The sequence below is a fragment of the Scyliorhinus torazame genome, chromosome 4 (assembly GCF_047496885.1).
Source record: "Scyliorhinus torazame isolate Kashiwa2021f chromosome 4, sScyTor2.1, whole genome shotgun sequence".
In the NCBI taxonomy this organism is placed as follows: Eukaryota; Metazoa; Chordata; class Chondrichthyes; order Carcharhiniformes; family Scyliorhinidae; genus Scyliorhinus; species Scyliorhinus torazame.
The window spans coordinates 187052277-187079687 of record NC_092710.1 but is presented as its reverse complement, the minus strand read 5'-3'; the positions used below and the strand labels follow the sequence as shown (position 1 = coordinate 187079687).

The 27411-nt window shown below is 49.6% G+C and overlaps 1 protein-coding gene across 1 annotated transcript in view; it reads right to left on the bottom strand.

The window, feature by feature from the left end:
• Nucleotides 1–27411, bottom strand: part of LOC140410640 (exostosin-1-like) — a 968627-nt gene that overhangs the window by 586933 nt on the left and 354283 nt on the right. The window lies entirely within an intron of this gene.

Sequence of the window (27411 nt, the reverse complement as noted above, 5' to 3'; positions counted from 1 at the left end):
TACAGGGTAAAAGGCAGGATTCTTGGAAGTGTGAAGGAACAGAGGGATCTTGGGGTCCACGTACATAGATCCCTCATAGTTGCCACACAGATTGATAGGGTTGTTAAGAAGGCTTATGGTGTGTTGGCTTTCTTTAACAGGGGGATTGAGTTTAAGAGCCGTGAGGTTTTGTTGCAGCTTTATAAAACCCTGGTTAGACTGTGGTGATATGCATCACTGTATGTACACAAGGGGTTAATGTAAATACACTACAACTAAGTAAACGCTAGAGGGAGCACCGGAGATGTCATGAAATGCAAACATGCAGCTAATGAACACTTAGAATAGGACACAACCAATGAGCAGTCAAGACACCCAGAGGTGGCATTACCACAAGGGGGCACTTCACAACCCATATAAAAGGACAGGGCACACATGCTCTGCCGCTTTCCACAGACAGAAATCTAGAGAATACATCAGGATATGCTGATCACAGCATCAATGTCGTGTTATGCTGCTTCGTGTAGCATAAGCTGCTTCCTTGATGTATGCTTTGACAAAGGAAGCTCCAGACTATGAAATGAGTTCAACTTGTTTATTGAACTATTAACACAGTTCTTAAATGAGTTTGACTCTCTGCTAATCTAGCTGTAGTAACTCAGTCTATCTTTACCAGCCTGCTCTAAGCCACGTGCTGATCAACCCTGATGTGCTCTCTAGATGTCTGTCTGTGGAAAGAGGCAGAGCATGTGTGCCCTGTCCTTTTATATGGGTTGTGAAGTGCCCCCTTGTGGTAATGCCATCTTTGGGTGTCTTGACTGCTCATTGGTTGAATCCTATTCTAAGTGTTCATTAGCTGTATGTTTGCATATCATGACATCTCCGGTGCTCCCTCTAGTGTTTACTTAGTTGTAGTATATTTACATTAACCCCTTGTGTATATACGGTGATGCATATCATACCACCACACAGAATATTGTGTCCAGTTCTGGTCGCCTCATTATAGGAAGGATGTGGATGCTTTGGAGAGGGTGCAGAGAATGCTGTCTGGACTGGAGGGCACTTCTTATGAAGAAACGTTGAGGGAGCTAGGGCTTTTCTCACTGGAGCGAAGAAGGAAGAGAGGTGACTTGATAGAGGTATACAAGGTGATGAGCGGCATGGATAGAGTGGATAACCAGAGACTTTTCCCCAGGGCGGAAATGGCTGTCACGCGGGGACATAATTTTAAGGTGATTGGAGGAAGGGATAGGAGAGATGTCAGTCGGTTCTTTACACAGAGAGTGGTAGGTGCGTGGAATGCACTGCCAGTGGAGATGGTGGAGTCAGAGTCATTAGGGATATTTAAGCAACTCTTGGACAGGCACATGGACAGCATCAAATTGAAGGGGGGTAGGTTAGGTTGAAATTTGATTAGGATAAGCCGAAGGGCCTGTACTACGCTGTTCTATGTTCTATGTAACTACAATTATTTTATTTGAAAACTCTGTTGGAGCTCATTGGGATTTTTTACTCTGGTAAAGGCACTATATAAATGCAAGCTGCTGCTGTTGAATTATTAATAAGGACACCACAGTGGAGAAATTGGTCCCCAGTTTTCAAGGACAACCAAGCTTTTGTGCCTGTACCCCATAAATTGGCAGCTGGCAATTTCCACGTGTGCCTGTCAGAAATATATTTTAACTTTTAAATATGCAAATCAGAGTTAATGCCTGTTTTAGTATCATGCTCCAAATTTGTCAGCAAATGGGTGGAGCATGCATTACATAGAACATAGAACATACATAGACCATGACAGCGTAGTACAGGCCCTTAGGCCCTCAATGTTGCGCCGACCTGTGAAACCACTCTAAAGCCCATCTACACTATTCCCTTATCGTCCATATGTCTATCCAATGACCATTTGAATGCCCTTAGTGTTGGCGAGTCCACTACTGATGCAGGCAGGGCATTCCATGCCCTTACTACTCTCTGAGTAAAGAACCTACCTCTGACATCTGTCTTATATCTATCTCCCCTCAATTTAAAGCGATGTCCCCTCGTGCTAGACATCACCATCCGAGGAAAAAGTCTCTCACTGTCCACCCTATCCAATCCTCTGATCATCTTGTATGCCTCAATTAAGTCACCTCTTAACCTTCTTCTCTCTAACGAAAACAGCCTCAAGTCCCTCAGCCTTTCCTCATAAGATCTTCCCTCCATACCAGGCAACATTCTGGTAAATCTCCTCTGCACCCTTTCCAATGCTTCCACATCCTTCCTATAATGCGGCGTCCAGAATTGCACGCAATACTCCAAATGCGGCCGCACCAGAGTGTTGTATAGCTGCAACATGACCTCATGGCTCCGAAACTCAATCCCTCTACCAATAAAAGCTAACACACCGTACGCCTTCTTAACAACCTTCTCAACCTGGGTGGCAACTTTCAGGGATCTATGTACATGGACACCGAGATCTCTCTGCTCATCCACACTGCCAAGAATCTTACCATTAGCCCAGTACTCTGTCTTCCTGTTATTCCTTCCAAAATGAATCACCTCACATTTTTCTGCATTAAAATCCATTTTCCACCTCTCAGCCCAGCGCTGCAGCTTATCTATGTCCCTCTGTAACTTGTAACATCCTTCCGCACTGTCCACAACTCCATCGACTTTAGTGTCATCTGCAAATTTACTCACCCAGTCTTCTACGCCCTCCTCCAGGTCATTTATAAAAATGACAAACAGCAGTGGCCCCAAAACAGATCCTTGTGGTACACCACTAGTAACTGGACTCCAGTCTGAACATTTCCCATCAACCACCACCTTTTGTCTTCTTCCAGCTAACCAATTTCTAATCCAAACTGCTAAATCACCCTGAATCCCATGCCTCCGTATTTTCTGCAGTAGCCTACCGTGGGTAACATTATCAAACGCTTTACTGAAATCCATATACACCAGATCAACTGCTTTACCCTCGTCCACCTGTTTGGTCACCTTCTCAAAGAACTCAATAAGGTTTGTGAGGCACGACCTACCCTTCACAAAACCGTGTTGACTATCTCTAATCAAATTATTCCTTTCCAGATGATTATACATCCTATCTCTGATAAACCTTTCCAAGATTTTGCCCACAACAGAAGTAAGGCTCACTAGTCTATAGTTACCGGGGTTGTCTCTCCTCCCCTTCTTGAACAAGGGGACAACATTTGCTATCCTCCAGTCTTCTGGCACTATTCCTGTAGACAAAGATGACTTAAAGATCAAAGCCAAAGGCTCAGCAATCTCCTCCCTATCTTCCCAGAGAATCCTAGGATAAATCCCATCTGACCCAGGGGACTTATCTATTTTCACACTTTCCAGAATTGCTAACACCTCCTCCTTATGAACCTCAAATCCTTCTGGTCTAGTAGCCTGAATCTCAGTATTCTACTCGACAACATAGTCTTTTTCCTGTGTGAATACTGACGAGAAATATTCATTTAGCACCTCGCCAATCTCCTCGGACTCCAAGCACAATTTCCCACTACTGTGCTTGACTGGCCCTACTCTTACCCTAGTCATTCTTTTATTCCTGACATATCTATAGAAAGCTTTAGGGTTATCCTTGATCCTACCTGCCAAATACTTCTCATGTCCCCTCCTGGATCTTCTTAGCTCTCTCTTTAGGTCCTTCCTAGCTAACTTGTAACTCTCGGATTACTACTTGGAACTATGATGTTGTTGCCATTACAGACACCTGGTTGAGGGAAGGGCAGGATTGGCAGCTAAACGTTCCAGGATTTAGATGTTTCAGGCGGGATAGAGGGGGATGTAAAAGGGGAGGCGGAGTTGCGCTACTTGTTCGGGAGAATATCACAGCTATACTGCGAGAGGACACCTCAGAGGGCAGTGAGGCTATATGGGTAGAGATCAGGAATAAGAAGGGTGCAGTCACAATGTTGGGGGTATACTACAGGCCTCCCAACAGCCAGCGGGAGATAGAGGAGCAGATAGGTAGACAGATTTTGGAAAAGAGTAAAAACAACAGGGTTGTGGTGATGGGAGACTTCAACTTCCCCAATATTGACTGGGACTCACTTAGTGCCAGGGGCTTAGACGGGGCGGAGTTTGTAAGGAGCATCCAGGAGGGCTTCTTAAAACAATATGTAAACAGTCCAACTAGGGAAGGGGCGGTACTGGACCTGGTATTGGGGAATGAGCCCGGCCAGGTGGTAGATGTTTCAGTAGGGGAGCATTTCGGTAACAGTGACCACAATTCAGTAAGTTTTAAAGTACTGGTGGACAAGGATAAGAGTGGTCCGAGGATGAATGTGCTAAATTGGAGGAAGGCTAATTATAACAATATTAGGCGGGAACTGAAGAACATAGATTGGGGGCGGATGTTTGAGGGCAAATCAACATCTGACATGTGGGAGGCTTTCAAGTGTCAGTTGAAAGGAATACAGGACAGGCATGTTCCTGTGAGGAAGAAAGATAAATACGGCAATTTTCGGGAACCTTGGATGACGAGTGATATTGTAGGCCTCGTCAAAAAGAAAAAGGAGGCATTTGTCAGGGCTAAAAGGCTGGGAACAGACGAAGCCTGTGTGGCATATAAGGAAAGTAGGAAGGAACTTAAGCAAGGAGTCAGGAGGGCTAGAAGGGGTCATGAAAAGTCATTGGCAAATAGGGTTAAGGAAAATCCCAAGGCTTTTTACACGTACATAAAAAGCAAGAGGGTAGCCAGGGAAAGGGTTAGCCCACTGAAGGAAAGCCAAGGGAATCTATGTGTGGAGCCAGAGGAAATGGGCGAGGTACTAAATGAATACTTTGCATCAGTATTCACCAAAGAGAAGGAATTGATAGATGTTGAGTCTGGAGAAGGGAGTGTAGATAGCCTGGGTCGCATTGTGATCCAAAAAGACGAGGTGTTGGGTGTCTTAAAAAATATTAAGTTAGATAAGTCCCCAGGGCCTGATGGGATCTACCCCAGAATACTGAAGGAGGCTGGAGAGGAAATTGCTGAGGCCTTGACAGAAATATTTGGATCCTCGCTGTCTTCAGGAGATGTCCCGGAGGACTGGAGAATAGCCAATGTTGTTCCTCTGTTTAAGAAGGGTAGCAAGGATAATCCCGGGAACTACAGGCCGGTGAGCCTTACTTCAGTGGCAGGGAAATTACTGGAGAGAATTCTTCGAGACAGGATCTACTCCCATTTGGAAGCAAATGGGCGTATTAGTGAGAGGCAGCACGGTTTTGTGAAGGGGAGGTCGTGTCTCACTAACTTGATAGAGTTTTTCGAGGAGGTCACTAAGATGATTGATGCAGGTAGGGCAGTAGATGTTGTCTATATGGACTTCAGTAAGGCCTTTGACAAGGTCCCTCATGGTAGACTAGTACAAAAGGTGAAGACACACGGGATCAGGGGTGAACTGGCAAGGTGGATACAGAACTGGCTAGGCCATAGAAGGCAGAGGGTAGCAATGGAGGGATGCTTTTCTAATTGGAGGGCTGTGACCAGTGGTGTTCCACAGGGATCAGTGCTGGGACCTTTGCTCTTTGTAGTATATATCAATGATTTGGAGGAAAATGTAACTGGTCTGATTAGTAAGTTTGCAGACGACACAAAGGTTGGTGGAATTGCGGATAGCGAAGAGGACTGTCTGAGGATACAGCAGGATTTAGATTGTCTGGAGACTTGGGCGGAGAGATGGCAGATGGAGTTTAATCCGGACAAATTTGAGGTAATGCATTTTGGAAGGGCTAATGCAGGTAGGGAATATACAGTGAATGGTAGAACCCTCAAGAGTATTGAAAGTCAAAGAGATCTAGGAGTACAGGTCCACAGGTCATTGAAAGGGGCAACACAGGTGGAGAAGGTAGTCAAGAAGGCATACGGCATGCTTGCCTTCATTGGCCGGGGCATTGAGTATAAGAATTGGCAAGTCATGTTGCAGCTGTATAGAACCTTAATTAGGCCACACTTGGAGTATAGTGTTCAATTCTGGTCGCCACACTACCAGAAGGATGTGGAGGCTTTAGAGAGGGTGCAGAAGAGATTTACCAGAATGTTGCCTGGTATGGAGGGCATAAGCTATGAGGAGCGATTGAATAAACTCGGTTTGTTCTCACTGGAACGAAGGAGGTTGAGGGGCGACCTGATAGAGGTATACAAAATTATGAGGGGCATAGACAGAGTGGATAGTCAGAGGCTTTTCCCCAGGGTAGAGGGGTCAATTACTAGGGGGCATAGGTTTAAGGTGAGAGGGGCAAGGTTTAGAGTAGATGTACGAGGCAAGTTTTTTACGCAGAGGGTAGTGGGTGCCTGGAACTCGCTACCGGAGGAGGTAGTGGAAGCAGGGACGATAGGGACATTTAAGGGGCATCTTGACAAATATATGAATAGGATGGGAATAGAAGGATACGGACCCAGGAAGTGTAGAAGATTGTAGTTTAGTCGGGCAGTATGGTCGGCACAGGCTTGGAGGGCCGAAGGGCCTGTTCCTGTGCTGTACATTTCTTTGTTCTTTGGTTCGAGCGCCCTAACTGAACCTTCATGTCTCATCTTTACATAAGCCCCCTTCTTCCTCTTGACAAGTTTTTCGACTGCTTTAGTAAACCACGGTTCCCTTGCTCGACCACTTCCTCCCTGCCTGACAGGTACATACTTATCAAGGACACGCAGCAGCTGTTCCATGAACAAGCTCCACATTTCAATTGTGCCCATCCCCTGCAGTTTTCCTCTCCACCCGATGCATCCTAGGTCTTGCCTCATCGCATCATAATTGCCTTTCCCCCAGATATAACTCTTGCCCTGCGGTATATACCTATCCCTTTCCATCACTAAAGTAAACGTAATCGAATTGTGGTCACTATTACCAAAGTGCTCACCAACCTCCAAATCTAACACCTGTCCTGGTTCATTACCCAGTACCAAATCCAATATGGCCTCGCCTCTCGTTGGCCTATCTACATACTATGTCAGGAAACCCTCCTGCACACATTGGACAAAAACGGACCCATCTAAAGTACTCGAACTATAGCGTTTCCAGTCAATATTTGGAAAGTTAAAGTCCCCCATAACAACTACCCTGTTGCTTACGCTCCTATCCAGAATCATCTTTGCAATCCTTTCCTCCACATCTCTGGAACTTTTCGGAGGCCTATAGAAAACCCCTAACAGGGTGACCTCTCCTTTTCTGTTTCTAACCTCAGCCCATACTACCTCAGTAGACGAGTCCTCATCAAACGTCCTTTCTGCCACCGTAATACTGTCCTTGACTAACAATGCCACCCCTCCCCCTCTTTTACCACCTTTCCTGAGCTTACTGAAATATCTAAACCCCGGCACCTGCAACAACTATTCCTGTCCCTGCTCTATCCATGTCTCCGAAATGGCCACAACGTCGAAGTCCCAGGTACCAACTCATGCCGCAAGTTCACCCACCTTATTCCGGATGCTCCTGGCATTGAAGAAGACACACTTTAAACCACCTTCCTGCCTGCCGGTACACTCCTGCAACTTTGAAGCCTTACTCATGACCTCAGTGCTCTCAACCTCCTGTATACTGGAGCTACAATTCAGGTTCCCAAGCCCCTGCTGAACTAATTTAAACCCTGAAGCAAATGGCAGAGATGCAGTCAGCAGCGCCTCCATACTGGACCCTCTACATGACCCAGACTCCATCTGCACCCAGGTAGACCCCAGGTTTCCATACCACCCTAACACCTTCATCGCTTTGGCAGCCCAGCAATAAAACATCGCATTTAGCAGAGCAAGTCCCCTGACTGTCTATCCCTCTGCAGGACCCCGCCCCCCCCCCCCCCCCTCCAATTCGTCAGGGATTTTCCCGCTCAGATGCAATACGATATAAACCACTCAATTCCCCCAAAAAATGACTTGGGTAAAAAATACCAAAAGACACTGAAATAAGAAGAAGAATCGCGGCAAGGTGTTCATTTTGATGGATTGAACCCAGCCCACCAAGGATAATGGGAGGCTGTCCCACCTTTGCAGGTCAGCCTTGACCCTACTCGTTAGGCTGGTTTAATTCAATTTAGGTGCCGGCCCAATCCTGTACCACCTGGACCCCCAAATACCACAAGCTAGTCCTGGCCAGGTGGAAAGGTAGCTCCCCTGTTCGACACCCTCCCCGATGTGTTGACCACAAAATACTCACTCTTCCCTGAATTTAACTCATATCCAGAAAAGGAACCAAAGCTCTTCAATATACTCATTATGTCCCCCATTACTGGCCCCGGGTCCCTCACGTATAGCAGAAGATCATCCTCATACAAGGGAACACTGTATTTCACCCCATCCCTAACTATCCCTCGCTACTTATTTGAGACCCTCAAAGCAATAGCCATTGGTTTAATCACCAACACAAACAAAAGGGGAGACGTAGGACACCCCTGCCTCACCCACTAAGCAGCCAAAAAGACCCCAGACCCATGGTATGAACATAGGACATAGGAACGTAGGAACAGGAATAGGCCATTCAGCCTCTTAAGCATGTCCCACCATTTAATGAGATCATGGTTGATCTGTGGCCTAACTCCATATACCTCTCTATGGACCATATCCCTTGATATTTTTGCATTAACAAAAATCTATCTATCTCGGATTTAAATTTAACAACTGTTCTAGCTTCACCTGCTGTTTGTGGGAGCGAGTTGCAAATCGCGACCACCTTTTGAGTGAAGATGTGCTTCCTAACCTATGGTGTTGGTATAAATGCTGGTAGAAGGAGCCTCATACAACAACCACACTCACGACACAAACTCAGGGCCCAGTCCAAACTTCGCCAACACCGCAAAGAATTACCTCCCCTCAAACCTATCGAACAGCTTTTCTGCATCCAGGTGCATGATTATCGCAGGTTCCAGCCCAACCGCTGGGGTGAGAACCACATTGAGCAGTCACCTCACTTTGGATAACTTTCGAGCTTCACAAATCCCTTCTGGTTTTCCCCAACACCCTGTGGGAGACAGGGTTCCAACCTTAACGCCAGGATCTTGGCCAAACGCTTTCTACATTGAGCAATGAAATCAGGCGTTACGACATGTACTCTGTGGGATCCTTATCCTTTATCAGGACACGAGAGATGTATTAATGCCCAAGCATCACAGGTAGAGAACGCTGCACCAGAGAATCGTTAAACATCCCCATCAATAACAGAACCAGCTGATCCGCAAACTTCTTGTAGAATTCCACCAGGAACCCATCTGGCCCCAGTACCTTCCTCGTCTGTAACTTTCCTAATGCTATTTGAACCTCCTCCAATCCCAGCAGTGCCTCCAGCTCTTCCTGCAATTCCTCTCCTACCTTGGGAAACTGCTGACTCTCTAAAAACTCTGACATTCCCCGCTCCTCCTCTGGTGACTCCGACCTATAATGCCTTTCATAAAACACTTGAAATGCCCCATTCATCTTTCTGGGGTGGAAACTAGCCTACCGTCCAATCCCTAACCTGAATGATCTCCCTTGCAGCCTCCTGCCGCCTTAGCTGGTGAGCTGAGATATGGCTGGCCTTCTCCCCATACTTATACACCACCCCCCTCAAATGCCTCAGCTGGTGCATCGTCCTATTCGTAGACAACAGGTCAAACTGCATTTGCAGCTTTTTACTGCGTGCCAATAGTTCTGAAGTTGGGTCGCTTGCATACATATCCACGGCCCACTCGCTGGATCTCATGCACTAACTTCTGGCACTCCTTCCTGGTCTCCCCATCTGTATGTGCCTTATACGATATGATCTCCCCTATAATCACCGCCTTCAAGAGTAGAAGGCGAGACCATCCCATTCTCACTGAACTCCACGTATTCCCTTATGGCTCTTGAAACTTTCCACAGAACCCAATGTCTGACAAATGCCCTACATCCAAACTCCATCCCGTGCACTCTGTTCGGTCCACCTCCAACACAAGATCTACCAAATGTGGAGCATGGTCAGAAATAACCACCGTCGAATATTCCGCCTTTTTCACTCTGAGGAGAAGAGTCCTACCCAAGACAAAGAAATCTATTCCCGAGTTTATGCACCGGGGAAATAAAATGAGAACTCCCTACCACCAGGGTGCATAAACCGCCTTGGGCCTGCATCTCTTGTCTGCTCCATGAATGCATCAAGCACCTTTGCCGTCTTCGAAGGGGCAAACGACTTCGGCCTGGAGTGATCTGGTTTTGGGTTTATTACACTCTTTAAATCCACCCCCCCAAAATCAGTTGGTGAGTGTCTAGATCCGGCATTGTGGCCAACAACCGACTTATAAACATTACATCATCCCAATTCGGGGTGTACACCTTCACTAAGACCATCGACTTTCCCTCCAGTGTACCTGCAACCATCACATACCGTCCCCCCTGATCAGCCAAGACCTTCCCCACTTGGAAGCAGGCCCTTATATTGATTACAATCGCCAGCTCATTGGCCCTGCTATCAAAGCCTGAATTAAAAGCCTGGCTTACCCAGGCCATCCGTAACTTGGTCTGCACTCCATTATTATGGTAGCCATTGGTGCACTCTGACATCAGTTTGTTCTTGTCAGCATTTTATTCAGAGCCAGCTTTTATTGCAGCTACAAATCTGGGTGCTGAATCCTTTGCGCTTCTGATCTAAGGAAAAGAGAGAAATGCTGAAAATCTGAAGACTTAGTACTCTTTGAAAGATTTGTGGTTCTGTTGATAACATTCCAGATTGTGATGCACTCTCTATTACCTTTGACTTATCCTAAAATTAGTAATCAGAAGAAAATATCCTTATTTATTCTCACAACAATCATATTTACTGAGAAAACTGCATGTGAAACTGCAGCTTTCTTATTATTGCACCTCTACATGAAATTCTCAAACATTTGCAGAATTATAAATGATAGATAGAATTTACAGTGCAGAAGGAGGCCATTCGGCCCATCGAGTCTGCACCGGCTCTTGGAAAGAGCACCCTACCCAAGGTCAACACCTCCACCCTATCCCCATAACCCCATAACCCAGTAACTCCACCCAACACTAAGGGCAATTTTGGACACTAAGGGCAATTTAGCATGGCCAATCCACCTAACCTGCACATCTTTGGACTGTGGGAGGAAACCGGAGCACCCGGAGGAAACCCACGCCCACACGGGGAGGATGTGCAGACTCCGCACAGACAGTGACCCAAGCCGGAATCGAACCTGGGACCCTGGAGCTGTGAAGCAATTGTGCTAACCACTATGCTACCGTGCTGCCGTTTAATTTTTAAAACATTTTTGGACGTGCAAAACAAAATATTAAAAAATAGACTAATTCGTGGCATAATACATTAAAATTCAAGTCAAACTTAAATTGTAAATTGTGTCAGGTACATATTTTCATTCTTGTGACTTAGGTGCTACATGTTGGGGAATCTGTTACCCTTCTCAGTGACCATCTCTGATTATTTAATCTACATTAGATGGCTGTATTTGTTTCCTTACGCTAGCAGGCTTCCAATGAATTTGATTTACAAATTGATTAGTTTTCTTACGATACAGAAGTTAGTCTTAATGCACCAATACATATTCTCTTACCCCATGCCCCCCAACAACTGGAAAGAGAAAGATCTACTGCATTTAACACTTGTACAGGTGGTACATCCAGGATTGGATTTTTGTCTTCCAGGGTAGTTCAAGGCAGAAAATGTCCCTACCTCAGAAGGCCCATCTCAGTGGAAAGTGCCCCGTCATAGACTCAATTTTCACTCCGGGGGTTTGGGGGAGGGGGGGGGGGGGGGGGGGGGAGGAGGAGGGGAATAAAGGCAGGCCTGCTGCCTGTGGCCACAGGGGCTGGCAAGTGAGATGGACTGGTCTTGGTTCTCTGCGACTGTCCCAGCTGTTTAGTTGCACTTTAGGCCCTCTATCGCTCATTCCCAATACCCCATAACTCGCCCACTCCCCATGCTACATCCATGTCCCATTGCCAACTCAATACCAACTCATGCTCCATATCAAAATAGAAGCTTTAAGCACATCACATCTTTTAACCTGGTGCAAAAAAACAAAATAGATACTGAGACACAGGCAAAAGAGTTCATAGAAATAACTTATTGTACCCGCATAAAGACATCAATCAAGCAAAGTCAACAGCTCTGTCGAGCTGTGTAAATAATCTCCCACTCAGATAATCCTTTTATGGGTCTAGGTTCTCAGCCAAGCCTCATGTTTGCTGTCACAATGACAATGGTATATGCTTATTGTGCAGGTCAAGCCCATAACTAGACACAACACTGAACAGTAAAAGCTGCTTTGTCTGTTTTCAACTGACCATTGCCACAATGGCATACAACATCCGGGTTCCCCAGCATCGTATTTAGGGGGTACCCCATTGATACATGTGCTGCGGAATGCCAATAGGAAGTTTCCACGTAAGGGTTTATCCCATGGGATCCATTCGACAGAAGTGATTAATATCCCTAACATCGGATGGCTGTGTTAGTTTTACCCTGATAGTTACTCTGAAAAATTAGAAGGAACAAAATTACTTCTAACCCCAGAGTAACTATTTAAACACCCACATCCAGCCTCGCACGAGACACCCCGCACTCACACAACCTCCAGGGGACTGACCGCCCCTATCTCCCCCCCCCCCCCCACCCCCGGTCTGAGCCCCTCCCACCCTCTCCTCTCTGCACCCCAGTTGCCCTACATACAGCCTAAGTGAGGAAGGTTTAACAAGACAGGGGCTTTGCAATTACATAGTGAGTAAGTCCATGGAGAGTGGCAATCCGATGGAGATTGCCAATCTGAGGAAGTTACTGGACAAGGGTCATTTCATTCTCCACAAGGATGTAACTGTGGTTAAAAGTTTCCAACCCACATGTGATTATAATACACCTGGAATGGACTTCGGAGCCTGTGGGTGTAAGGTGACATTTATTACATTTCATCATTATTAGCAGCCTTTTTAACTCCATAAGAAAAATACAGGTAAAAATATTTTCCTCCAAATTTGCAGACAACATTAAGCTGGGTGGCAGTGTGTGCTGTGAGAAGGATGCAAAAAGGCCGCAGGGTGATTTGGACAGGCTGGCTGAGTCGGCAAATACTTGGCAAATGCAATATAATGTGGGTAAATGTGAGGTTATCCACTTTGGTGGCAAAAACAGGAAAGCAGAATATATCTGAATGGTGGCGGTTTAGGAAGAGGGGCAGTGCAGCGAGACCTGGGTGTCATGGTGGAACAGTCACTGAAAGTTGGCATGGAGGTACAGCAGGCGGTGAGGAAAGCTAGTGGCATCCTGGCTTTCATGGCGAGAGGATTTGAGGATAGGAGTAGGGATGTCTTGCTGCAATTATACAGAGCCTTGGGGAGGCCACAACTTGAGCATTGTATGCAGTTTTCGTCTCCTAGTTTGAGGAAGGGCATTCTTGCTCTTGAGGATGTCCAGCGAACATTCACCAGACTAATTCCCGGGATGGCAGGACTGATGTATGAAGAAAGACTGGATCGACTGGGCTTGTACTCACTGGAGATTAGAAGAATGAGAGGGGATCTCACAGAAACAATAAAATCCTGATGGGACTCGAGAGGCTAGATGCAGGAAGAATGTTCCCAATGGTGGGGATTTCCAGAACTAGGGGTCACAGCCTGAGAATAAGCGGCAAGCCATTCAGGACTGAGATGAGGAAGAACCTCTTCTCTCAGAGAGCTGTGACCTTGTGCAATTCTCTACCACAGGAAGCTGCTGGGGCCAGTTCATTGGATATATTCAAGCGGGAAATGGACGTGGCCCTCGTGGCTAAAGGGAAAAAGGGTATGGAGAGAAAGCGGGAGTGGGATACTGAATGTGCATGATCAGCCATGATCATATTGAATGGTGGTGCAGGCTCGAAGGGCCGAATGGCCTACTCCTGCATCTAGTTTCTATGTTTCTAAATCCTGAATTTACGTAACATCAGTTTACCGGAAATGCCAGTTTTAAGGAAGGCTTCCGGACGTGTAATGGCAGCAGGTTGAATATTGGACATCGCTCAGGTACAATAATTTATATTAATTTTATAACTTTGTGGTTGTTCCTGTCAGTCAGCACTGCAGCACTTGTGCCAATCTACTTCTTCCGAGATTTTTGCAGTCAATTAGGCTGAAGCATTCCCTCACGGAAACACAATGTAGGTTGTTAGGAAAATCCTTTTTTATGGAATGAACTCAGCCCCGACCCATTTTGTAAAAACAGGGTTTAGCTGTGTCACACATAGCAAAACACATATTTAACAGATTTTACAGAACGTCTAATTGAGAACAAAACCACGAATGAATATATTTAAGCTCCATGACAAACATTAAGTTTGATTATTATTCATCTTTGAACTTGAATGAATTTAGTTTTATCTACACTTTCTGACATTGCACAGCCCTGCCATTTTTGTGTTTGTAATTCATGTATTTATTTGATATCAGCACAAGTAGAATATTGTACTGGTAGAACATTTATACTCTTGACAGATTTGGCTTTTTCATAAATTCTCAAATTTGGCATGTTATTTTCAAATCCTGTTGAGATCTGAAAGTGAAGTGAAGTAACTTGGTAAGTAAACGTCATAATATTTCAATTATATTTAGTTGAACTATAAGAATAATCTGCTTGCCCATGAATTGGCTGTGCAGCAACTTAAATTATGGGTGGAATTTAATGGGAAAATTTCTAAGTTAATTTGTGCCGTTTTTTTCAGGGAGGGTCTCCAGGCCTTTGGATGCCCTGGGTGGTCAGGACAGTACAGGTGGTCCCCAGCCCTCCCCCTGGAACATGGGCACCGTGGCACTGTCCAGCTGGCACCTTGACACTGCCACCCTGTGCAAGGGTGCCCTGGTGCCAGGATGGCAGTGTCAAGGGTCGGGGCCTAGGGGAGGACATGTGTATGAAAGGAGGGTGGAGAGGGAGTCTGAAGGGTGGGGATGTGCAGGGCAGGTACGTAAGGGGCACTGGGAGGTTGGGGGTGATGGGTGGGGGTTCTGGAATGGAGGGAATACTGTAAGGAGGCTTGGGGGGGGGGTCCTGAAGAGGGGGAGGGCTCCCCAGGGACCCCAGAACTTGGTGTCCTCACTTTGGGGAGGGAGGGGGGGTAGAGCCCATGTGTGTGGGGTATGACATTTCCAATTGGATGGAGGACGTGAGGGACCCGCAAGCTTACTTAGAGATTGGGGCACCCTTTCAAAATGCCGGCCCGATCTCAGAGTTTAGCGCCCCAGTGCTGAAAAAAATTCAAAGGCGTGATTATCCGGCCTCGTTGCGCTCTCGTTCAAGCGAAACAAGACCAGTGAATAGCGGGAGAGGCCAAAAACGAGAACCACGTCAGGCACCAAGCAGTATGCAATGCAACCGGCCCGCTCGCAAAGACAAAATCGGGGTCTCACTGTAGCATGGCGAGAAACCAATTATCACCACTTAAGCCCTTTTCCTTTACAATTAACTGGAGTCACCCAAGATCCAACTGCCTCCTGTCATTCAGTGACCTCCCCAGCAAGTGCTCACGCTGGCGCCGATTAGTGCTACTTTTTTAAAATGTGAACCTGGTAGGAGGGTGTCTGTGGAGGCCCTCGGGTGTTGGGCTTGCCACTCCAGTGCTCAGCAAGGGGTGGGGGTTCCTTGGCTGGGGGGGGCACCCCCCCCTCCACCCCCGCAAGGAAGGTAGGGGGGAGGGGGGGTGGGGGGGGGGGGTTGGCATGTAGTATGTGGGAGACACTGACTAGCATCCCAATCAGACCATGATGCCTGGACTGTGCCTGAACACTGCAGGAGGCAACACCACACATGCAGCAGCCAACATCCGAACCACCCATGGGATGGAGACATGTCCACAGCTGGAGGGTGGGTGAGTGCAAAGGGTAGGATATCAGCGGCCGGTCTAGGTGACATTATGTGTAGGTGTCTGGGGTACAGGGTCTGGTATCCGTTGCATGGGCAGAGCATTTGGGCATGGGGGAGGGGGTAAGGGGGAATTGAGGCTCCCGGGGTGGAGCCACCGCTGTTTGTTAGTCTAACACCCTCTCCCATTTCCTTACAGATATTGAACGGGATGGGTGATATTTTGGACCCCGCAGAACACGCCCTAGTAGTGCTGATGGTAGGTCAATGGCCAGACACTGGAGACAGCAGCAGCAGGCTCTGCGGATGCCCAAAGCAGCGGCTCACGTGCAGGGTCCCGGCCCACACCCTGAAGACACTGCAGCCCATCAGGCCAGGGAGGGACTCAGAGGTGGTGGCCGATGACAGCCCAGGGTGAACAGGCATTGCTGGTTGTTTGAACAGATGACGGAAAGCGCGTGCCGCAGGAGTTTCCACCTGAACAAGGAGATGGTGCGACACCGTGTCATGTCCTAATGATCTTGGCACCACATGGAGGAGGAGGACATCTGCTCCCGGTGGCAGTCAAAGTCACCGCAGCTCTGAACTTTAACGTCTCAGCATCCTTCCAGGCTCGAACGACCTGTGTGGCATCTCGCAGGCTCCAGCCCACAGGTGCATCCGACAGGTCATGGTGCCCTGTTTGCCCGTGCAGAAAACAATATCAACTTTGACATGGACCAAGTCCAAGAGGAATGAGAGGGCAATCGGATTCTCCGCCATGGCCAGATCCCAGGTCGAGCGGCTGATAGACTGCACGCAAGTCGCCTTGCGCTCACTAGGCCATTTGGGGTGCTTTATGTAAACAGGAAGAGATTCCACGCCTTGATCATTCAGCTCATGTGCGACCACCAGATGAAGATCATGCCCATGCACAATCCCAGGATGGGTTGGCTCTTGGAGAATAAGGGGTACCCACCGAGGACCTGGCTAATGATGCCAGTATGGATGATGGACACCGAAGCGGAGACCGAATACATCGAGGCCCATGTGGCCATCTGGACTGTCATTGAGCGGTGCATCAGACTCCTTAAGATGTGGTTCCCATGCGTCGATCGCTCCGATGGTGCACTCCAGCACACCTCCCCGGAAGGCCGCCTTCTTTGTGGTGGTCTGCTGTGTCCTCCACAACTTGGCACAGCAGCGGGGAAACGTGCTGGAGGTTGGGGATGAGGAACATGTGCCCACCTCCAAGGAGGAGCAGGACGAGGACGATGAGGAGGCGCCGGACAAGCAGGGGCTGGACGACGAGCCCAGGGAGGACCAATCAGAGGCTGCGGCGAAGGGAAGCCCGGAGGGCCAGGGAGGCCTTCATACTTGCCCGCTTCACATAGTAAGTGGCCTGGTCCATCATCACCAACTTACCCACCCTCCACCCCCATTTCCCACCCTCCCAGGGTATGTGTCACATTGTGCCAGGGTGCTGGGGCTCTGTCAGCACTGACAGCGGGTCAATGTTGAGGGCAGGGGGTGATGATAACCTGCAGAGAGCTAAGCGCCAGTGCTCCTCAATCTATGCCAGTCTGACCTCTGCCTGTCTGCTTAGTGCTCGCTCACAACCATTACCTCCACGGGGAGGGGAAGATGCCTGGAGAGATGAGCCAAGGGTTCGGAGGTCGGCCCACATTATAGAAGAAAATGACAGGCGTGTCATACTGCTTGTCGTCAAAGGTTTTTAATGTGACACAGGTGTCCAACAATATCCCACGCTCCAGATAGTGCCACCCCACTCTCCTCCACCACCTCCCTCACCCCCGCCGCCCTCCCCTGGTGCCCTCAGTGATCCTCAACATGCTTAACCTTCCTTGTTCTACCGTCTCAGTGTCCCCAGGATGCACATCGGAGGTGGAGGCAGCCAACAGCTTATCACATCCCGTGGCCTACGATGCCCCTGGCGGGTGTCCTCTGAAAGCTCTGGGGCCGGAGGACCCCGGCACACTTGTCGAGGGCACATGCACAGCCCTGCCGCTCTGTCCTGAGTGCTGACTTCAGGACGTGGCTTCATCGGAGGGGTGGAACTCGGGGGAGCTGGTGGCCACCATCCCCACTCCATGGGACGGGTCCGGGTTGGCACCCAGCGCACTCTTATCCTGCTTGGTGTCCACAGGATCAGGGTGGACAGTTGGTTCGAGCCCCGGCTGCTGCTGAATCATCTGGCTCTGCCAGCGCTGGCGGCTCCCTGATATCTGAACCATGATGTTGACGCCCTCGGCGATGCTCCTCAGTGAAGCATGGACCAATCATGGGCCACTCAGGTACCCAGATATTGGACGTTACCGCTGGCAAGACAAAAAGGCAGGAACCCCAGATTGTGCGCCCCCACCCCGGAGGGTCAACCGGAAAATATTCACTTTTCTCCAGCTTCAACTTATAGCCCGAGAAGGAGACAAAACTCCTCAGTAGCTTTATAATTTAATCCAGGGAGGAGACTGGATCTGTAACATACAAGAGCCAGTCATCAGCACATAGAGATACCCTATGCTCTTTCCCTCCCAGCCTTATCCCTCTCCATTCATCTAAAGATCTCAGCGCTACAGATAAAGGTTCTATTGCTAGCATGAACTGGAGCATTGACAATGGGCACCCCAGCTTTGTACCTCTACCCACGTAAAAAATTTGAACTCAACACATTGGTGTGTACACTGGCCATCAGGGCTTTATACAACAGCCACACACAAGAGAGATAAACTTCTGCCTAAGTCCAAATCTGCCAAGCACTTCAACAAGGCACTCCCACTCCACCCTGTCGAACACTTTCTCAACATCCATAAATATGATCACCTCTGATTCAGGGGCTGGAGAAGGGACAATGTTCAGAACCGGCGAATATTAGCTGATAACTGCCACCCCTTCAAAAAGCCTGTCTGGTCCTCCGCAATTAGCTCCAGACACATCACCCCAATTACAGAGCCAGCACCTTAGCCAATAGCTTGGCGTCCACGTTCAAAAGAGAAATGGACCTGTATGTGCCACATTCCGTGAGGTACATACCCTTTTCCAAAGTTAGGGAGATGGAGGCCTGAATCAAGGGGCGTGATCCAACGGCCATGCTGCGCCAGAAAAGCAGGTCACCGCTCCCAGGGTCTACCCAGCTCGCAACGCCTGGCGAGATCCAACGTGATCACTTCTGACAAAGCTGCATATTAGAGCGAGACAGTAAGCCTCACTCTAATGTGCAGATTCACGAGTTACCTGAGGCGTTGGGATTTATTTCCTTCACTTCAGAGACCTCGGGCGAGCGCTGTTCAGCACTGGTCCCCACAAACTGGTCCCCAGACAGAACGGCACTTGTGGGGGTCTCCCAGCGGATTGGAGGCCCCAGCTCCATGCCCTTTGGGCAGTGTGGTGCCCTGGCACTGTTGGTGCCACCTGGGCAGTGCCATCTTGGCACATTGGAAGTACCACCTGGGTGCCAGCCTGGCACTGTCAAGATGCCCAGGTGGCACTGCGAGCTGGCATGGGCATTGCCAGGGTGCCAGGCACTCGCTATGGAACTTTGTTCCCTTTTGGGAGAATTGCGCCAATGTATCAGACAACTAATTAAGAGTCATTGAACAAATCTACTGTCAATGGCACTAATTGGTCCACAAGCGTTGTATAAAATTCGACGAAAATCCCATCAGGCCAGGGGCCTTACTTGTTTTCCAATACCTCCAGTACCTCCTCAGTACTTACCAGGACCTCCAGCTCCTCCATACTCTCTATTTCCACCGGGAAGGGCACCAAAAACTCCGCCATATCTCACCCACTCCCCGGAGGCTCTGACCAATAGAAAACTTCAAACGCTAAATAACCTCCCTCGGAGCAGAAACCAAGCTGCCTTCCCTGAACTGCACGATCTCCCGGGAAGCCACCTGCTGTGTCAACTGGTGCGCCAAAAGACAGCCTGCTTTCCTAAACCACACCTCCTCAAGCACTCCAGCGCACCCACCACCTTCCCCGTAGACACCAAGTCAAACTGCATTTTCAGCTGCTTCCTAGTTGCCAGAAACTCTGGACTAGGATCCTCCAAATGGCGATGATCTGTTTCTAGGATCGCTTCCCCAGTCGCTGCTGTTCCGCTTTCACAGTCCTGTCTAAGTGCACTTTACAAGAAATTCCTGTCCCAAGATGTGAGTGCTTGGAGAATGATGTCATTGGAGAATGAACTCGATTAATCCTTCTAAAATAGAGATACTTGAAAATGAAACATTTATCTTCTTAAATTAAAGAAAATCCCTCTGAATTCTTTGTTACATAGAAAAAGAATTAAAGTTAATGCATTTGCCACTTCTGGCTGAAGATATTGGCAAACACTAATGGCTGAATTGATCTCCACCCTTCATGACTGGATGTGGCAAAGTTGCAGAGCTTTGATCTGTTCCACTGTGGGCTCATTTAGCTTCTACAAGCCGATGCTTTCACTGATTAACCTGCATGTGGTTCAGTGTTGTAGCTTCACCAGTTTGACACATCATCTGCGTGTCCATCTAATGCTGTTCCCAGCATGTTCTTCACACTTTTCACTGAATCAGGTTTGATAACTTGGTTTGATGGTGATGGTAGGAAACAAGGAATATGCTGGATCACAAGGTTACACACTGTGATGGCATATATATCTGCTGCTACTGATGGCTCAGTGCTTCAAGGTTGCATACGTTTGAGGTGCTAGATCTGTTCTTAATCGAGGCCATTTAGAATACAGTTGTAACTTCACATAAAACAAAAGAGGACATCTTCAATGTGAAGGTGGAACTTGATCTGAATGAGTATTATGTGATTGTGGTAAACCACTGTGTTCCTATATTAAGGGTTGTACAGTAGAACCTGCACTATAGGTTCACCTGGGCCCTGAGGTGTTGGGTGCTCTGAGGTACAGACGAACCAACACGGTTGCGATTGGTACAACGCAGTTTTATTCCAACTAACTATTTACACATCTAACTTGGTACTCAGCACGTGGTGACTGTGTGAGTGTCTTGCTAATGAGGTCCTGGCCCTGTGCTGTCTCCAGATGGACTGGCCAGGAGGTGTTGTGTTTCTTGTCTTATACTGTGTCTGCTCTTGTCTGTGATTGGCTGTGGTGTTATGTGTGCTAATTGGTCTGTTGGTCTGTCTATCATTATCTATGTGTTATGATGTATGTTTGAATATCATGACATCCCCCTTTTTTTACAAGATTATGTGCCTACGTGGTTATAAATATAAATGTGTCCTGAGTGCAGCTAAAGGTGTGTGTGCGTAATATTTACATCATGTACATGGGGCTTAACTATATACAAGGGGCGATGTCAGGTGTGACATGCTAACGAGGTTGTACCATAACAAAAGAAGAACAACGTTGAAATTTGGACCGATCAAACGAGGCCTGGAACGATAAAACAGTGACATGTTACAAAACAGTAGTTGCTAAAGTTTGACGTGTGAACAGTCTCATAAGTCCAGTCTAGTAGGTGGGCGACAAATTCGGGTTGACCGCCTCAAGGGTGGGTTGAGAACCACCGGCTGAGGTGCGAGCCTGGCCACGGGCGGCGACAGAAGGGGCATGGTATATGGCAGCTCCACAAAGTCGCTATCAGGAACCAGTGGAGGACACGGCGTCTGTGTAGGGTCCCGTTGCGAGCGTGGAAGTAGGCGAAGGGCTCGGCGATTGCGCCTACGCACGGATCCATCCGGCATGCGTACCAGGAACGAGCGGGGAGCCACGCGTCGGAGAACTTCGGCAGGTGCTGACCAGCCACCGTCTGGTACATGGATGTGGACGTAGTCTCCACGGGCCAGGGAGGGAAGATCAGTTGCCCGTATGTCGTACGATCTCTTCTGGCAATCGCGCTGCAGTTGCATCCTATGCAGTCCCGGAGCATGGTCTATTGTTGGTGCCAGGATGGAAAGCACAGTGGTTCTGAGGGCGCGACCCATCAGCAGCTGTGCTGGTGAGAGATCAGTGGCTAGTGGGTCCGAGCGATAAGCCAGCAGGGCGAGGTAGGAGTCCAACCCGGCAGCAGCAGCCTTGCAGAGGAGCCGCATGGCAATGTGAACGCCCTTCTCCGCCTTTCCATTGGACTGGGGATGCAGAGGGCTGGACGTCACGTGTGTGAAGCCATATGAAGCAGCAAAGGACGACCATTCATGGCTGGCAAAACAGGGCCCATTGTCCGACATGACAGTCATCGGAATGCCGTGGCGAGCAAAGGTGTCTTTGCAGGCCCTGATGCCAGCAGACAACGTCAAATCGTGCAGGCGTATGACTTCTGGGTAGTTTGAGAAGTAGTCAACTATGATGACATAGTCCATGCCAAGCGCGTGAAATAGGTCGACACCCACCTTCGCCCAGGGGGACGTCACCAGCTCATGGGCAGAAGCGTCTCAGGAGGTTGCGCCGGCTGAAACCTTTGGCAGGTTGTACAGTTGAGCACCATGTTGGCAATGTCATCACTGATGCCCGGCCAGTATACCGCCTCTCGGGCCCTCCGTCTGCACTTCTCGACCCCCAAGTGGCCTTCGTGTAGTTGATCGAGAACCAGCTGGCGCATGCTGTGTGGAATCACAATCCGGTCCAGCTTCAGAAGGACACAATCAATGATGGCTAGGTCGTCTCGTACGTTGTAGAACTGCGGGCACTGCCCTTTGAGCCATCCTGCCGTCATGTGGCGCATCACTCGCTGCAGAAGGGGATCGGCCGCAGTCTCTCGGCGGATACGGGCCAGACTGGAGTCGTCAGCCGGCAGATTTGCCGCTGTCAAAGCCACCTGTGCCTCGACCTGACATACGAACCCCTCCGCATCTGGCGGCGTGCTCACTGCTCTGGACAGGGCATCCGCCACGATGAGGTCCTTCCCTGGAGTGTAGACCAGTTGGAAGTCGTACCTCCTGAGTTTAAGTAGGATGCGCTGGAGGTGAGGGGTCATCTCGTTCAGGTCCTTGTTTATTATGATGACCAGGGGGCGGTGGTCAGTTTCGACCGTGAACCGTGGAAGACCATAGATGTAATCGTGGAAATTGTCTCAACCGGTTAGCAAGCCCAGGCATTCTTTTTCGATTTGCGCGTAGCGCTGCTCTGTGGGGGTCATGGCCCGCGATGCATAGGCCACTGGGGCCCATGATGCCGTGTCATCCTTCTGCAGGAGCACTGCTCCAATGCCGGATTGGCTGGCATCAGTTGAGATTTTGGTGGCACGAGACGTGTCAAAAAACGCCAACACTGGTGCCATAGTGAGTTTGCGTTTGAGATCCTCCCATTCCAGCTGGTGTGTGTGTTGCCACTGGAACTCTGTGGATTTTCTGACAAGGTGGCGCAGAGTCGGCGTGTGGGAGGCAAGGTTGGGAATGAACTTCCCTAGGAAGTTGACCATGCCAAGGAAGCGTAGGACAGCCTTCTTGTCGGCCGGCTGCGGCATGGCTGTGATGGCGCTCACCTTGTCTGCATCCGGATGGACCCCTGACCGGGAGATATGGTCCCCCAGGAACTTCAACTCGGTCTGGCCAAAGGAGCACTTGGCTCGGTTGAGGCGCAGGCCGTTTTACCGTATGCGGGCAAAAACGCGTTGGAGACGATGTATGTGCTCCTGCGGTGTGGTGGACCAGATGATGACATCGTCCACATATACGCGCACCCCTTCGATGCCTTCCATCATCTGCTCCATGATTTTATGGAAGACCTCGGATGCTGAGATGATGCCAAATGGCATCCGGTTGTGGCAGAATCTGCCGAAAGGGGTGCTGAAGGTACATAGCTTTCGGCTGGGCGGGTCCCGTTGGATCTGCCAAAATCCTTTAGAAGCATCCAGTTTCGTGACTATCTTCGCCTGGGCCATTTCACTGGTGATCTCCTCCCGTTTGGGTATGGGATAATGTTCCCTCATAATATTATTATTGAGGTCTTTGGGGTCTATACAGATGCGGAGCTCGCCAGAGGGCTTCTTGACACACACCATGGAGCTGACCCATGGCGTGGGCTCCATGACCCTGGATAGGACCCCTTGGTCCTGGAGATCCTGCAGCTGCTGCTTGAGGCGGTCTTTAAGTGGCGCAGGAACCCTGCGAGGTGCGTGAACGACCGGGATGGCGTCCGGTTTGAGGCGAATTCGGTAGGTGTATGGCAGTGTTCCCATGCCTTCGAATGCCTCCTGGTTGTGGGCGAGGGGCGATTGGAGCTGTGCCTAGAACTCTGCATCCGGGAAGTCAGACATGCCGTCTGGAGAGAGAGAGAGAGAGAGACTTTGTTGCACAAGGTGGAGAGCCTTACATGCCTGTGCAGGGAGTCCTTCGATGAGCCAACTATCTCGAACGAGAGTGTGGCCGTGTGTGTTTTGTGTGTCACCTGGAGCTGGCAGGATCCCATGGCCGGGATAACGTTCCCGTTGTAGTCGACCATCTTGCACCGGGATGGCTGGATTGGTGGTCTGACCTTCATGGCATAGAAGGCTGACCATGCTATGAGGTTGGCGGAGGCGCCAGTGTCCAGGCGGAAAGTGATCGGCGATCGGTTGACCGTTAGGGTGGCACTCCATTCATCGCCCGGACTGATGGTGTTGACCCGGTTCGCATCAATGACCGCAACCCGGAAGGCGTCTTGGTCATCTGTGTCGTCGGTTTGGATGTCGTGATGTGGAGGCTGAATGGTCCGCACGTTCCTGCGAGGTTGTCGGAGATGTGGAAGATCAACAGGTTGAGCCGCTCGACAGTAGGCAGCGTAGAGGCCCATCTTGCCACGGCATAGGCATTGTCGGGTTTTTGCAGGACATTGCCCTTTTAAAAGTGCAGCTCCACAGTTGCCGCACGTCATGACGTCATGGCGTTCATCACACCACTGCGCATGCGCAGTTCGGTCTTGCATCGGGCGCGTCTGCGCAGCACGTCCCTCAGTGTTGCCGTAGGTTTTGGCGCACACAAACGCGGGAGGCCTCAAAAATCGTGCGAAACGGCCGCCCTCGTCCGGGCCACGGGCCGGGAGAAACTCGATTGCCTGGATGCGTTCGGCCTCGTGGGCAGCCTGGCTTGCCGATTCGATCGCGTGGGACCCCCTCCGTGCCGATTCGGTCGCCTGAAATTGGGCATAGCGGCTGGTCGCATTTTCATGCAGGACACAGGCTTCAACTGCAGATGCTAAGGTCAGGCCTTTAATTTTTAGAAGCTGCTGGCGTAGGCCACTGGAGGCAACGCCAAAAACGATCTGGTCCCGGACCATGGACTCTGAGGTGGTGTTGTAACCGCAGGACTGCGCGAGTAGGCAGAGGTGCGTCAGGAAGGACTGAAAGAGCTCATCCTTACCTTGCAGGCGCTGCTGAAAGACATACCTTTCAAAGCTTTCATTGACCTCAACGTTGAAGTGCTTGTCGAGCTTGAGGAGGACCGTGTCATACTTAGATTTGATCTCGCCTTCCGTGAACACCAAGGAGTTGAATACATCGATGGCGTGCTGACCTGCGGTAGTGAGGAGCATGGCAATCTTTGTTTCATCCGAGGCGCCCTGTTTTTCATTGGCTTGCATGAACAGTTCGAATCGCTGCTTGAAGAGCTTCCAATTTGTGCCCAGGTTCCCAGCGACTTGCAACGGCTGCGGTTTGTTGCGGGTGTCCATAGCTCAGGATGGCAGATTTGCCGGTAGGTATCGATTCACTCACTGGTACCATGAGATGTTGCGTGCTCTGAGGTACAGACGAACCAACACGGTTGCGATTGGTACAACGCAGTTTTATTCCAACTAACTATTTACACATCTGACTTGGTACTCAGCACGTGGTGAGGTGTGAGTGTCTTGCTAATGAGGTCCTGGCCCTGTGCTGTCTCCAGATGGACTGGCCAGGAGGTGTTGTGTTTCTTGTCTTATACTGTGTCTGCTCTTGTCTGTGATTGGCTGTGGTGTTGTGTGTGCTAATTGGTCTGTTGGTCTGTCTATCATTATGTATGTGTTATGATGTATGTTTGAATATCATGACAGGCCCCTGCATGCTAGCTCCGCCCAGGAGCCGGGTTATAAATATGCGTGGCCTTCAGCTCGCAGCCATTTCATCAGCTGCTGTAGGAGGCCACACTTCAGATACTAATAAAGCCTCAGTTTGAATTCAACTTCGTTTCCAGCCAAATTGATCGTGCCTCAATTTATTAGTACCTGATTCAGAAGATGAACCTCCGGATTAAACCAGACCGACTGCAGCTGGATCCACACGCAAGCGACGCCAGAAAGGGCTTTCAGCACTGGCTAGCTTGTTTTGAAGCGTATATCAACGCGGCGCCGACCCCTGTTCCAGAGGCTCAGAAGATTCAAATCTTGTACTCCAGACTCAACTCTAAAATCTTCCCGCTGATCCAGGATGTGCCCAATTATGCTGACACTATGACTCGACTCAGTGGGCAGCACGGTAGCATTGTGGATAGCACAATTGCTTCACAGCTCCAGGGTCCCAGGTTCGATTCTGGCTTGGGTCACTGTCATTGCGGTGTCTGCACATCCTTCCCGTGTGTGCGTGGGTTTCCTCCTGGTTCTCCGGTTTCCTCCCACAGTTGAAAGATGTGCAGGTTAGATGGATTGGCCATGATAAAATTGCCTTTAGTGTCCAAAATTGCCCTTAGTGTTGGGTGGGGTTGCTGGGTTATGGGGATAGGGTGGAGGTGTTGACCTTGGGTAGGGTGCTCTTTCCAAGAGCCGGTGCAGCCTCGATGGGCTGAATGGCCTCCTTCTGCACTGTAAATTCTATGATAATCTATGACTCAAAAAGAGTTATGAGCAGAAGACGAACACGCTCTTCGCCAGACACGTACTCAACCACCTGGTGAGTCAGTCGAGGACTTCTGGAGGGCCCTCATCCCACTAGTTCGGGACTGTGACTGCCAGGACGTTACAGCTAATGAGCACTTTTCCCCAGGGTAGAGGGGTCAATTACTAGGGGGCATAGGTTTAAGGTTAGAGGGGCAAGGTTTAGAGTAGATGTACGAGGCAAGTTTTTTACGCAGAGGGTAGTGGGTGCCTGGAACTCGCTACCGGAGGAGGTGGTGGAAGCAGGGACGAGTGACATTTAAGGGACATCTTGACAAATACATGAATAGGATGGGAATAGAGGGATATGGACCCAGGAAGTGTAGAAGATTGTAGTTTAGTCGGGCAGCATGGTCGGCACGGGCTTGGAGGGCCGAAGGGCCTGTTCCTGTGCTGTACATTTCTTTGTTCTTTGTTCTTGTTCACTCAGATCTCCTTATGAGGGACGCTTTTGTAACTGGGATTGGGTCCGATGTTATCAGGCAGCGGCTTCTGGAAGGGGCCACGCGCGACCTCGCAGAGACTAAAACACTAGCGTTTTCCATGACGGTCGCCCTGCGCAATGTACAGTCCTACGTCCCCAACCGCGCGGCCCACTCCTCCTACACTTCATGGGCCCCACAGGCAGCCGCCCCAGCGGGGGCACTACCCACCCAGTATGCCTGCGCTAAGCGCCAGCCGGTGATCTCCGGGGGGCCCCAATGCTATATTTGCAGCCAACAAAGACACCCCCGCCAACGCTGCCCGGCCCGCGCTGCCCTTTTAAGGCCTGCGGGAAGAAGGGCCACTACGCAGCGGTGTGCCAGGCCCGCACAGCGGCAGCGGTCATCCGCCACCCCCCCCCCCACCCCGGTCACGGACAATGGGCGTCGCTAT